Source organism: Cornus florida, unplaced genomic scaffold, assembly GCF_030987335.1.
Source record: "Cornus florida cultivar Cherokee Brave unplaced genomic scaffold, ASM3098733v1 CherokeeBrave_3.0.0_Hap2_Chr09, whole genome shotgun sequence".
NCBI lineage: Eukaryota > Viridiplantae > Streptophyta > Magnoliopsida > Cornales > Cornaceae > Cornus > Cornus florida.
Window position 1 is genome coordinate 53,402,931 of NW_026775579.1, and position 15,788 is coordinate 53,418,718.

The window sequence follows — 15,788 nt, forward strand, 5'->3', positions numbered from 1 at the left end:
TGGTTAAGTGTTTCATTTCCCTACCTGAGAAATCAGCTATTAATACACAATGCACAGTACTGACAACACATACTATAAGTCCTACATAGTGGTAACACATCTTAATGTACTAATGAATAAACTTAGCATTTCACTTAGGCAACACATGCCAATAATATTAAACCACATACCCCGACAGTCACACATCTGTCTATGGCAACGAATGCATAAAGTATAAATGAGTCTAAATTTATTAGTCAACTCACATGGTTCTATATGGCAACACAACCATATAATATAAATGCGACTTAATTTTTTAAACAGTCCACTTACTACCTGAAATGCACATAGCATAATAAAAATGATTTATATATCATTAACAACATAAATAATCCCAAAATGTATAATAGACAATTTATATGATTAAAATCATGCAATCATTTAATTTAACATTAATGATTAATACCATTTAATAAAATAATAACACAATTAATATTTAACAATGTCATTAAATTAATTACATCTGTTTAATAGCGATCCGTACTGTAAACGATACAGTTAATATTTAGAAATATTAATCGGACATAATAATAATTAACGGGTAATAAAATAATAATTTAATGTCCCGTTAAACCCTAAAAATACCATCCATAGGCCCAAAACTGAAAGTTTAAGGTTTTAGAAATTACAAAACAGTCCCTAGGGGTATTCTGGACTTTTCCAGCAACTGTAGAGGTCCCTCATGCGCCATCACGAGCCTCCCAAAGTCTCCACACGCGCTGCCACTTTTTCTCACAAGCCCACGCACTTACACGCACCCCCACGTGCATCTGGAGTCAACCACGCGAGCGCAATGGCCGCCTACTGACGCGGCGCTTCCTGGTTCATTGGTTGCATCATAATTCCGTGGGCGCGCTGCACTGGATTAAACTAATGATCCTAAAGTAATCCTACGGCTACTGATACATGTGCATAGAAACCAGTGTACGCCGCATCACACCGAATCACTCCGGTCACCTTCCTCACTGCCGGTGGCCGGAAACCTCGCCGGAAATTACAGAAAAATCCCGAAAAATTCTATAAAAATCCCTAAAGCCTTAAATAATTATTCCTAAACTTCAAGTAATTACATAGGCCAATAATAAATTATCTACCACCCTAAATAATTAATATCACATTAATTTAATAAACTAAAATTTAATTCATCATTGTCCTAGCATGATTTCTAACCTCAAAAATAGTCGAATAAATTCAATGAATAATTTATGGATTTAAAGGGGAAAAATAGATAATAACTTGCCTTAAGGATTTGAAACAAACCCGCCGGTTGCGCGTAGTCGGGTAAAATCACCTACACCGGTCCAAGCTTGTGTCTCTCTCTTTTCCTTTCACTCTTCTAAAATAGATCACTATTATTTTTTCTCTTCTACTTACGTGAGTTGCCTTCAAATGGTAAGCTAGCTAACTAATATAATATATATAATACAAATATCTAACTTTATATTAAATAGCAAAACATTCCTACCTAATCTAATTTAATGAAATGCAATGTAGTCAACCTATCTGACATAACATTATATAACAGTAAATGCAATCCTATCTTTCAACCTAATATCTAATTGAAGTCATAACATTTTTTTTATTCTTTACATAATAATACACTACAATACAAATGTACTACTTTAATTAACTAATATTAATTAATATAAAATATAACCAATAAAATATATAAACTAACATTATAATATAAAGAACATACAATTAATATTACATGCACAAATAAATAAAATTAATTTAATAATTTAGCATACACAATTAATATGTGAATAAATCTACAAATTAAATAATTAACCAAATACAGAATTAATTTAAATAAACTCTTTAAAAATACGGGTTATTGCACATAGATCACCTTCCACTGCTGGTTATGGCTGGAATGATGTATTAGTATTTTGGGTGAGTTCATGGTTAGACATCAAGCAGGGACGAGGTGCATTAGATGCCACAGTATATTACAACAAAAAGCGAATCAAATATTCTTTAACAAGAAAGTAGCAAAAATCAAATATTTTATAAGAAGACATAGAACAAATAGGTTGGAGGCTAACAATTAAGCAAAAGGCAAAGTATTAAAATAACCAGATAATAATGCAAAACGAAAGGGCAATCGAAAGAAAGTATTCTTTCGGCTCCTATAGATAATTAAAATAAAGAAAAAAGGTAAATAATGTGAATGCAAAAGAGAGTAGTAATAACCCAAAATAATAAAGACAAATAATTTCAAAGACTATGTCCCTAAGTTCTCTTTTGGAATCAAATATACAATTATGCATGTATGACATCAGATAGACCTAGCAGTTGATTAGCCTAAGAGGGAAAAAATAATAATAATAATTAAGCATGCATTACAATATAGAAGAATGAACAAGATGACAATTTAAAAAGTGATTTAAATAATTTCAAAACAAACTTGATAAAGCAGAATGAGTAGGAAACTACATTAAACTATAATATTGTCAATGTTTGAATGCAAACCTTATAATCTAAGAATTCTGCTGCGAAAGTCAGTTGCCCTTCTTTCATATTGGTTTCTAGTGCAACAACCTTTCTGTATATCGGCAAATGAAGTCTTTAGAGAAGATCAACCATTTCTTAATTCATATGGAGGAATTTTTGAAATTTCATTCATGGAACAAAACAGGGATGTGGGAAGAGATCGAATTTGCTTATGGCTCTCTTCTTCCCCAGGAATGGGCTTCACGCTGGAGTGTGATTCTAATTCAGTGAATATCTGAATAGCACACTCAAATGGTTTAGCATATGAATCATCTATTTGTCCTCTTAAGATAAAGTTCTTATGGTTTGAAACAAAAATTTAGCTTCTGTGCTATTTGATATTTCCTTACGTAGAAGACATTTCTTTATTGATTCATCTATTCAGTCTATTCTTTGTCCTCTAGATATTTGCCTTTAACTTCAATTACTATAAATATTGTGAATTAATTTGGGAATATTTCAGCATAATTAAGTGTTTAACGTTTGATATTTTTGTCACTTTTGACTTTGTTGACAATTGCATATATTGTCCTAATTTGCAGAATGGTGTTAATATGGTCCATATTGATTTAGTATATTATTAGTGGAATTTACATATTCATCATATGCTGGAAGGATATCATTGTGATTAATTTAATTCGCACTAGGTAAAACTTCTTGTGATGTATTGTTCATTTCACATGAAATGAAATTGCTAATGATGTCATGTTTTGTTGTGTGGTTAGGTTTGTTAAAGAAATATAATTTGCAAAATTATTAGATTCTGGATATATGATTGTTTATTCATTCTCCATCAGCGTTTATCCCACTATAATTAAGTGTTTAACGTTTGATATCTGATTGTTTATCTGATTCTTTGAGTAATTTTATTGTCTTTTCTGCTTCTAAATGTTTGCATGCTAAGGTCTCTAAATTACATCATTTAATTATGATATTTATTTGTTTTCTATTTCATTATTTTTTTGAACTTTATTTTTATTATTATTATTATTATTTTTGTATTAATGAGTCAATTCAAAAATAGTTGGAGAAATGCATGAGAGACAAATTGTATAATTTTATCGATTTGATGAAAAAATTGACAAAAATGAGAATGGGGAAATTACATACATCAGCGGTATCATGAACCCTTTTATGACAACAACAATGTATGAATCATTTATAAATAAGTTACAAGAACGTTCATCTTTAAAAATGTGTGGTAAAGTCATATATTATACCACAGAATCTAACAAGAATGAACTTTTGAGGATGACGGGAGAATCTAGATTTAGAGTGATGTTTATAGTGAGTGGTACCATATTAAATTGTATATGTGGAAGATGCAATGCCTATAATTGCATCATGCATAATTCAAAGTGATCATAGTAAGAGGTAATACACATATATGTAAAGTAATACATTGATGCATGCACTGCATAGGTTCTACGATTTTTAAAATATTTTTTTGTCCACTTGTAAAGAATTTGTTGAAGCCACTGGCTACAATGTATCGCCAATTTGTCACCTGCGCAGTGTTCCATCAAGGTCTTCATTTCCTCCAATAAATGCACATCAATTCTTTCCAACACATTGATGAAATTCTTGCGAGGATCAGCTTTTTAAAAGCCCAAATGATTTCAAAGATGCATTCGTTTTGTTTGGTCTTTGTAACCATTTTCGGTTTAAGTACTTGGACAACAGCAGAAAATATTATAGAGTGGTGTGCGAGGTTAATAATTGTCTATGAAAATTGTCAATTGGTTGTGAAGGCAGTAATGATATAATGAGAATCAAACAGTCTAATAATGTTCACACTCACACTGCTCAAGACATTTCATATTATAAAGCCATTTCTTGGTCGAACTATTGTGAACAAGGTTAGGGACAATTCTTAATGCACTCCCAAGATTATTTCCACAGACATAAGTAGTGAATTTTCTGTTGACATGACTTGCATGCAATCGTGGAGAGCTAAGGAGTGTGCACATAATATTATTGAGGGTAATCCCGAGGATAGCTATATTTTAGTCCCCTGGTTATGTGAACGAATAACAGAATATATTTCCAGGACAATTACATCGTGGGAGTGCACGGATGATAGGAGATTTAAGTGAGTATTTGTAGCTTATGGGTGCTTCATCCGAGGTTTCATCAACTATTGTAGGTCTATATTAGCAATTGATATTTGCCAATTGAGTGGTAATTATAAAGGCACAATGCTTGGTGCAACGAGTTTCGATACAAATAAAGGCTTGTGGTATTTGACATATGCTATTGTTTCTTCTGAGAATGATGATGATTGGCATTGGTTCTTGAGCAAGGTAAAAGAGATTCCAGATGGTCGCATTGTGACAATTTTTATTGACAAGCATCCGAGCTTAATAAGTTGTATTAGAGATATTTTTGGCTCCCAACACCACTCATGGTGTCTTCGTCACTTAACGGCAAATTTTTCTACATCCATTCTTGGGAGACAAAGTTTACGATTGAGGACTTCGGGTATAGAAACTATCAAAAAATTACTCGAAAAAATTGCATATGCTCGAACTCTAGACTAATATGAGAATGCATTGGCTGCTATGCGGGTATTTCGGGATGAGTTATGCGATTGGGTTTTAGAATTCACCAGAACATTAATTAAATGGTAAGTTTACATCCAAGCGTTGGGATAAATTATACACCAACTAAGCAGAGTCCTTCAATGCAAGGGTTAAAGAAGATAGGGTTTTTTCAATCACAAAGCTCACGGATACACACATGTAAAGACTCAACAAATTTTTGTACCAAAAGAGTTTGGACGTTCAAAAGTGGACTATCCCGGTTGGGAAGCATATTGAGGAAAAAATCCAAAATGAGCAAGATTTTGCACTTGGTTTTAGTTTGATGCGTGTTTCGAATACTGAGTGTACAATATATGATCGACACAGAAAACCATTTAAAGTGGTATTTGGCACTGAAATGTCTTATAGTTGTTTGAAATGGACCATAACTGGGATTCCTTGTTCGCATGCATGTTATGCCATCCATAAATTATGTTTAAATATTTATGAGATGGTTGATCCATGATTTAGTGTTAAAACATAATAGAAACTATGCGAACATTTCACGTCTTCTGTCCCATGCATGATATATCAATTCCAGCTGTTGTTGCTTGTGATACCCTCGGATTTCCGGATGTAGGTTGGCAAGGCCCACGCCCGATTACCCGAGGATATCAAACCAATTAGCAAGAAACGAACACAGAATACAATTAAGGAAACAGGAATAAATAAAACTACTGAAAAGAAACTAGAATGATAACCCAAAACTGAAAACCTCATAATAAAATTTTATAAATAAAGTATTAATCTGATACATCCAACTTTTCAAATTCAAATACAACTCGGGAATCCATCTGGTGGACCCCTAATCAAAACAAATACTGGAAAGCGAACAACTGAAAAGAAGTCCACTGCTAAACCATGAAGAAACCTCCTACGTCGTCGGTAGAATGAGTAGTCGTCTCTGCTTAGCACGAACCAGCTCTAAGACCTGGAACCGTCCGTTACCTGAAAAATAATAGTGGGTCAGACCCACGAACAAGTTCTATCTTAACTACAATCCAAGCAGAGACCCGATACGCAGATACATCCTAGATGTCTCAACCATATCTATATAGTCCGTAATAGATAAATATATATCCACACTACAGGACTCTCACTAAACTATGCTGAGGGTCTCAACCTGAATAGAAGACAACATGCAATACGCACCTGAATGGGTATGACTACTTAAGCCTAACAGGGTATACCTCAACCAACATAGCTAGCTATGCATCCTACAACATATACGTACCCTAACCGTCGACTATGAGACTCAAGCTCAGATCGCGGTACCATAATAATATATTTAAAATCCATTCCTATCCATCAATAGGAAATCCAATAAGTCGTTCAGCTTATTCAACCACACAGACTTATATAAGAGATCCAGTAAGTCGTTCAACTTATTCAACCGCACGGACTTAAATATAAGGAGAATTATGTTTTTATAATCCGTACCCTTATTCCAAACCAATGTAGTGCCGCTCAACTGTTCGTCGCTCGAGACACAACATTTAATTAGGATTTAAATGTTTTAATTAAATCCCTATCCTTCCTAATATAGAAATATAAACAACCATCCAGTATGTTGTTCAACTATTTTAGTTGACTAACATTAAACCATGTAGGATTTAACTGTTTTAGTTAATCCATTCCATATGTATGAATAGGTAGGAATTAGCGTTGTGACCTAATCCGTCCCTCCGTATGACACCGTCCCATACCGGTGCATACATGCAAATGATCCGTAAATAATGTAACATTTTATACTGTACACCAAATAAAGTCCACATTATCCATATAGTTGATAAACACAGCATTTGAAACAAGTCATCAACTAAAAAATTCAGAATCCATCCATGTAATTAAACGAGATAAAGTTTACTAATTCGTCAAGTTAAATTCCAGCATCCATCAAGGTAATTGACAGAAAATATATATTTAATTCTTCAATTAATTCTAAGCCAACATCCAATTAGATTGATAACTAGGTTCTGTCAATCTAATGCCAAATCCTAATCCAAGTAATTTTAGTGTAATACTTACTATTACAACAATTAAAATTCCAAGTTTAAATCCATGAATTGCAAAAAGGAATTTAGCATTTCAACCATTAATATCCAATTATGCACAGACCAAACTTGTTAATTAAATAATCCTAGTGTGCAACCAAAACAAGATTTTAAAATATAAACATATTCCGTTAAATTGCTAAAATTAAATTAGGCAATTGAACTCCTTCCATCCGTTAACCACCTGTACCGTGGTACACTTTCCTACGGTTAAATCCATGAGTACTAAGACCTTAATTTATTAAAAGTGGCTCTAATACATCATGATATAATGTTTGGAATCCATGTTCCAACCCTTCTTGGTTGCTAGACACAGTTTGCACAATTACATCCTTCCGACCCGTTAAGTCTGTAACCTGCCTCCAGTTTGCTTTAGATTTTCCTATGGTTTACAACATTAGCATATAGATAGATTAATGCATCCTAGGCCCTTAATACTCCATGACTTAAGGTTTAAAACCATCACAGTAACCCAAACACAGCTGAAAACAACCCAGTTTGTACCAACAGTGCATAATTAAACTTCTATAATGCACAAAACCACAAAGCCTTCTCTAAAAAAAACTGGAGAAGGCTCTAAGCTACCTAGAGACGTCTCCAACTAAGGGAGAGCCTTCTCTAAGTTTTCAAGAGCCTTTTCTAAGTGGATTGAGCCTTCTCTAAGTTTTCAAGAGCCTTCTCTAAGTTTTTTTTTAAAGCTTCTGTAACACACGCTGTAACACCCAAAACCACAGAGCCTGCTCTAAAATCCTAGAGCAGGCTCAAATCAGCCTAAAGCCGGCTCTCCCACAAGGGGGAGCCGGCTCTCTCTCCTTTGAGAGCCTCGGTTTGTTTCTTCGCCGTTTCCGACGATCTGCTCCATCTTCGACCCTTTCCTACCCCTCTGTTGCTTCTTAAACCTAGTCTTAAGAGTCCTAGAAACATCCAATAACATCCCTATGACTTGTTCACAATAGTTCAATTCAATTACAGTGATTAAAGTCATTACCGATTTAACATGCTTTTAACGCAGACTAAAACACAGAGATACAAGAACTATAACAGAACAATTCCATGCATACAGATATCTGAATTGGCATATAACAAGCATGTAAACTTTAATTAGTGATCCATTAAAACCCTAGAGACAGTCTAAGGATGCACAGAACACAGGCAACGGGAGAGAGAAAGGAAAGAACTTGCCTTAACCGTCTCTGAATTTTCCGATGAACTCTCCAACGACTGTTCCACCTCTGTTGCTCTTGGTTTTATCCACGAGCCAAACACTGCTCCTCCTCCTCCTTGGTTCAACCCTAGCCCAAGGCAAAACCCTAGACTTCCTCCCTTTATCTCTCTTTGTAATTCTCCCGATAACTCTCTGTTATTCTCTTTGTTTTCTCTCTGTACATGTATAGGTTCTCAACCCTTTTTGAAGACATACTACAGTCTATATATAGGCACTAATCAAAACCCTAATCCACCATGGAAAACCTAATTGAGGCCCAGTTTAGTCGGCGTGAGGTAGTAAAAGACTAAACCCTAAATAACATTACAATTTAAATGCACTAATAATTTAAACCTAACTAACTTATTTAACTAAACTCACAAAACATTTAAACAATTACAAATGTATTTAATTCAATTACAGAAAAATAAATAAACACATAAATCATTTAAAATCACTTAACAAATAAATTTAATTCATAAACATTTAAATTCACCCAACACTTAATTTAATGCACAAAAAGACCTAGCCACGTTAATACCAAAAACAAATAAAATAAATAATGAAAACAATAAAATAAATATTAAAATTCCAATTATAACACTTTTAAAACTAGGGGTATTACATTGCTGCTGCTGATGATGAAGGTGCTTCCCATCTTAGACCTCGTATTAAATGAATTGAATCCCAATTTAAAAATGTAAGGGCGTTGCACTGTTCGTGATACGACAAGATTATTAATGAAATTATTAATTTAAGGCCCTAAAAATGAAGTTATTTTGTAATCACTATTAATTTCTTGAAGTTATTTTGTAATCACTATTAATTTCTTGAAGTTCTGCTACTGCATTAGTATCACTATGTTGTACTAGTATTTTTAACTTCTTTGGAAAACATTTCTAAGTATAATGTAACTTATTCTAAGTTGAATCTCTATTGTCCCTTTGGTGGTTTATTTTGGTATTGAAATTATGTTCTTAGTCCCCATATGAGTCTCTTGAGGAGTGCTATACATTTGGACAGATGTTTCAATATTTATGTGATACAAGTGCAACATTATGCTATTTGTATGATGTTCCTAATAAAATGATAGACACATTATAAATATTATATCTTAGAACATACCATGAGAAAGAACAAGCATCCATGTATTTATTTACAACATTTTCTTCCTTCCTTTCCTTTATAGGATACAACGTCTTTTCTCAACCAATCTAAAAACAAACTTCCCCCAATTGTATGATTTAATAGCATCCACATTATCAATCGCCCCCAACAACTTTTTTCTTGTCTCGTTTTTTAATATGGGTGATAGAAATGATCTGCAAGTGAAAAAGACAAAAGCCCTCTTGAAGTCATCCCCAACAAGAAGAACGTCCAATTGATGCGCGAAATGTTGCACTTCTATTGCACCATTTTTTACAAAATTACTATTCTCTAACCAATTCACATTTTCTATAATATAGTTTGGCACATCTTCTCCTCTTCTCGAGGGTAAGCCAAACACCTCTTCAATGTCACTTGGTGTAACAAGGATCTGATCGCCACATTCAAGGGTGAGGTGGGATGTTCTAGAATCAAAGTATTCTACAAACCATGAACATAGTTTGCATTTTAAATTGATACACTTAATGTCTAACAGGGACCCAAACCCAATCTCTTGTACGACCACCTTTTTTTTCCTCACTTAAATTGCATTTCGCTTCCTTGAATCTACTTGGAGAACACCGGGTATTCAACATCTACAAATAAATTACCAACAAAAACACATTAGATAGAAGAGTTGAAAACATGAAACAAATTACCAATTATGAGTACCTAGTTGCACTTCATAGATTGATTGATTTTTTTTTTTTTTGGAAGATTCTATAAATGGTTTCAAATGCACTTATAGTGTAGGAATGAGTGAATTTAAATTTCTATACCTAGACATAAATAGTTGGCATCATAAGTGCAAGTTTATGGAGTTCCATGGCCAGAGTCAATTATTTTAATTTTTTATGCATGATATCTGACTACACTCCAAGAATTTTGGATATTTGGGGCAAATTATTAAGGATGGTTTTAAAAGCCACCTCAAAAGCTGGGATTTTTGGGACGAAAAAATGCCTCTGTCCCAATTAACCCAAAAACGCGCCCACGAAAGTTTTTGGGCGGAAAAAATTTATGAAAATTTTGGTGTAATGGACTTTTAGGACGGGTGTTTCTCTTTAGGGATAGAGTTTTGTCTGTCCCAAGTTCTCATTTCCACGTATCACCACAACATTAATTTAACAATATATCATCTCTCCACTCCTCTAAAACCCAAACAATGAAGATCCTTCACTCATTTATTCTGAACTGCAACCCCAACGTGGACATACTAATTTTAAACTCTCAATGATCGGCATTATAGACTTGTTTATACCGATAAGATGCTTATCTTTAAACTCCTATATGGGAAGCATCCGATCATGCATGGGGGGGTGTTGAATGTCATCATTATATTTATTTATTCCTAAAAGTCAAATTGCCACAGTTATTAATTTCAAATTCTAATGAACTCTATTTACTCTCAAGAAATATGGAAAACATTAGTTATGGAAGAAAATGTTATTACCTAAGTGAAACCAACCTCAAAAGTTTTATAGTGCATCAGCAGTTATCAGCAACCCAGAATAACCAGATCTCATGATTTGTAATCACATACATATAATTCAATCAAAAGCCGATAACAAAAGATGCATGTTATAAACAAAATACACACTTTGAACATTCCTTCAAATTTGTTGGTAAAGTGGTTTCCCCACTGAGTCTTCAACTATATAGCAATGAGGACTTCTTATTATGATAAAGAGATGAAATATGATCTATAATAATGCATTTAAAAGTAAAACAATTATCACCTTAGAGATCACGAGCTTCTCTGCATCAGGGGAAACAATCTTTCCTAACAGTAACCTTTTTGCAAGATCCGTCCTATAGAATGGTTCAATTACATCCTTGCCCTAAATCAACAGGAAATAAAATGACAGATGTCTCTCATTATATTACAAAGACAAATAACAACATATAAATTACTGGCAAACCAAATTCAACAAGAGCAGAAATATGAATTCTAATATAGAAATGAAAGAATTATGTAAAAGTCCATTTTATTGCTATGTTACAACATTAACATTACCTGTATAAATATGAATAAAACCAAGGTTTCATCAAGTGTATGCCCCAATTCTTCTTCTGATGTACTCTTATTTCTAGAATGAAGTTTCTCATCTAGAAACTTTGCAATCAGTTTAGCGTAGGAACTGTTACAAAATACAATGATATGATATTTAGTTTTAGAATTGAAGCTAGAAACGAATATCAGTTAAATATGCCAATAAGTGATACAATCAGAAAGTTTGATAAATGTAAACTCAATTAAAAATAATAGTAGCAATCAATTCAAATATTATAAATTATCTATTAAATAAAACTACATCGCTTGTGATTGTGTAAACATATGATCAATGTGCACTAATAAAATTAAGAATAACTTAGGGCTATAACTTTTATAGCACATTATCCTATAGTTGGTGAGTATATAGATAACAGAAGGAAAAAGTGGTTTGACATGTAAGGAGCTCAGAGACTCCTATAGTGGAAGCGTACGAGCATGCATGTCTATGACACAAATATTGGGGTGATGACTCCTGGTTTTTTTTTTTTTTTTTTGCCGTATTTTTGGTTTTTCTGTCTTCTTTACTGGTGCACTAATTGCTACCACTTTACAATGACTTTTTAAAATTCTTTTATAACAGTTTTATTTCTTCTAAGAAAATACTGCATATATATAAAAGAAAATCCAACACATAATACTCTGGTTGGAAAGCATGTCAAACTATTAGTAAAAATGTGGATGAGGGAGATAGAGATTATCAATCTCATGTCCCACAATCCATTTGCAATGAGATTATTAAATTAAACTAGTGGAAGCCAGCGAAAGATGATCCTAACCACTGTAAACTAAACTAGTGGTTTCAAGAGTACAATGTAATATTTCTTCAAACTTGTGCGAAACCTGATACAAACTACATTTGTGGAGAAGCTAAACATCCATGGGTGGATATGGGTGCCAATACCTTCGAAAAATAATTCTCGAGGCAAGAATATCCCGAGGAAACTAAAAAATTTTCTAAATTTCAAACCAATTAGCTCTGGATTTCTTTTTCAACGAATTAGTATTTTCTCTAAGTTTCTACAGTGGTCCAAAGAATCCTATAAAATCCTCACAAATATGGGTGTCATTTAGGTAGTATACTACAATTATTTTTTACTAATTGTTATGTAAATCCCAACTGTTCTATCAAATTTACAGTTCCGACAATTCTTGCCCAACTCTAAGAGAATAATTGCTATTTCTTTTATAAAGTTCTACAAGGAAAAACAAATCCCTTTCCATGTCTCAATTATAAAACATATTGTAAGAAAAAAAAAAACATATTTTAAAATCACTCAGTTCAGCCAGGGGTAATCGACATAAATTGGATTGAATATGCAATCTTGGATTGAATGCGCAAAATAGATGAAAAACCCAAAAGAAAAAATATAAACTCATATTAGAATCACGGATTATGCATAGAAAATAGATGAAAAATTACCTCAAACGCTCTCAAGAGTGAAGGAGAGAGAGACAAATCCTAAGTCTGGCTTGATTTCACACCGAATAGAATCAGTCATCAAAGAGAAACGAAGTGGAAAAGACCTCCATGTTCGCTGGATAGAGAAACAGAGAACGGGCTACCGCAAATCTTGCTTTGCTGTTAGAGAGAGGGAGAGATAGAGAGGGAAGGCGCATCTCTAATATTTTGATGCACGAATGAGGGTTTATTGGCCAGATATGCTTAGATTGGGCGAGTAAATAAAAAAGGTCAATCAGATAAATGTGTTGGAATAGGGAGAACGATAGTTTAGACAACACAATATTCCTAAACAGTAAAAGTTCATGTCCATATAATTTTTTAGTCAATCTCATTTTCTTGAAATTATGGAATTTTGATTCAGCCACTTAGTAAATATGGAGCCCTAAGCCCATTTATATGTAAAAACTCCTAATCAAAAGTTGCATTAAAGGCAGGCTAGCTTCTATTTTGCTGAGAAAATGCTCCGACTCAAAGAATATTGAGAGTCTAATAACCTGAAGCATCTTTTCATGCAGGGATGCTCAATGGTGAGAGGATCTAAGCCATCTTTGTTATTTTGGTGTGAATTAATGTTTGGTGTCTTTAGTTTTTTTTTATTTTTTATTTTTATTTTTTTTTTATAGTTAAGCCTTTAGTTTGTTGTTTGTTTGCATCTCACGAGATACTTCTGGTTTGCATCTCTTGTGATGCTTTTTGTGCTCTCTTTTTGTTTTGTCCATATTACTCTATTTATACATGCTTATAAGTCACACTGGTTCTCAAAGTTTGAGATTATCTTACGTTAGACGTATTTCCATGGTTTGGCTTCCAGCGAATCTTGCATCACTTGTGCCTATGGTGTGGCCCGTGTGGGGTAAGAATGACATGTGGGTTTGCTTCCCCGGACCGGTAAGCCGATGGTGGTAACACCGGGGTTTTGGTGCCTTAGACAGAGTTGGATGCTTTTACCTTTTGATCCTGGCGTCAGTAAAGTTTTCTTTCTGCGTAATTCTCTTCTTACTCTCTGTCTTCATTGTTATCTTTTGTTGTCTATGTTTTTTCTTATTTTTTTCTATCTTCCGCCATGGTTCTTGTCTCGTTGGTTTACTACGACGGGTCAACCTGTTATCAATGAGGTGTATTTTTCTGTTAGCCGTGCTTATAGATTGTGGCTGGATGATGCCAAATATTTTGGTCAAGGTGGTAAGAATTTGGTGAAGAGGTTTTCAATTGTTCGCCATAATCAGAGCTGGGTTTTTGTTAATGATTGCAATTCCACTGCCGGTGATATTCCGGTGCAATCTCTTTTATTTTCGTCTCGGTTTCCACATCAACTGATGCAGCAAAAGTATGAGAGATGGACTGGCATTCCAAAATTGTTAGCCTGGTTTCCTTCACATCATAATTGCAACTGTCTGACGATGGCTTGCATGGTAGTGGTGAACGGTGGCACTTATGGTTTATGACCATGTGTCATAAGAAATCTTAGTTCGTTTGAGTTTCGATTAGGGGTGGCAACATAATCATGTTGTGTCGAATTAGGAGTATAACACTAAACAGGTCAATCCGAACACGACACGATTAATAATCGTGTCACATATCCTAAGTCCAAACACGACATATTTATTAAACGGGGTAACACGACACGATACGCGTAACTCGTTTAATAAACGAGTCGTATTAGACACACCAAACACGACCTGTTTAACATGTTTACTCGTTTAATCTGTTTAAGGTGTTTACCCACTTAACCTATTTAAAGTGGCCAAAGATTAAAATACTAACAAACATTGCTAGAAATTTTGTAATGTAGTCCAACAGAGGGATTAAAAGCCAAAGATGAAGATTAAGTCACAAATCATAAGTTATAAGTTACAGACTGAAAAAAAAATAAGTCATAAGTTACGGACCGAAATAAAAATAAGTAATAAGTCATAAGTTATTACCGACCAAAATAAAAATGTTTAATAGAAATGTCAAGGTAACAAATTCGCAACTCAAAAACTTCCTTATGCAATCTGCAAGCACTCTTTTTTGAAATACCCAAAAGTACAAATTCCTACAAAACAGGTAAGTGTATAATAAGTTTAGATAAAAAATTAAAAAAAAATGAAATAAAAATAATAAAGAAAAACAGATTGAAATATAAAATAATGCATGTAATGGAAAGTTGGAAACAAAGGGATTAAAGAATGCATGCAAAATAAGAATACTATAGTTTGTGATAGAACCGCCGGGTCATCATTATAGATAATTTGATTTCCAATTGCATCATTAGATACTAAAGTCAGGATACTAAAGTCAATCCAAATCTAAATATTGCCAATAATTTCAATGCAAACATTACCACATGAACATCACACACACACACACACACACATGCACACACACACACACACGTTCACATGCATTCTTTAATATTCTTTAAAGGACTTGTTGAGCTGACCCAATCTATAAAGGACTTGTTCTTAGCATCAAGTGTTCTTGGTAAGATTTAGTCAAATCAGTTGAAAAATCTTTTACTATTATGCAAGATCCATCACAAATCACAAACATATTAAAATATAAAAAATAGATTGAAATAAGTTTAAAAAACAGATTGAAAAATGACTAATAAAAATAGTTTTTCGTTAAGAATTTTAAAATATACATAATGATTGCAGGAATTATTATTTTAAAATTTAAAAATGATTTAGACATTGGGGCTAATAAAAAATATTCTGCTGGTTATTATTATAACATAACCAAATAAAGAAAACTTATGTGTAGA

At 33.4% G+C, this 15,788-nt stretch overlaps 1 long non-coding RNA gene across 2 annotated transcripts; it reads right to left on the reverse strand.

The window, feature by feature from the left end:
* Positions 1-9,469: 9,469 nt before the first annotated feature.
* LOC132273955 (uncharacterized) lies at positions 9,470-15,248 on the reverse strand. 2 transcript variants are annotated; one of them, XR_009470306.1, is made up of 4 exons: positions 14,969-15,248; positions 11,539-11,662; positions 11,261-11,362; positions 9,470-10,117 (listed from the first exon to the last, which is right to left on the reverse strand). It is a non-coding gene; the product is annotated as an uncharacterized LOC132273955 (long non-coding RNA). The 2 variants fall into 2 exon arrangements; XR_009470305.1 differs by lacking the exon at positions 14,969-15,248 and adding an exon at positions 12,998-13,785.
* Positions 15,249-15,788: the final 540 nt, after the last annotated feature.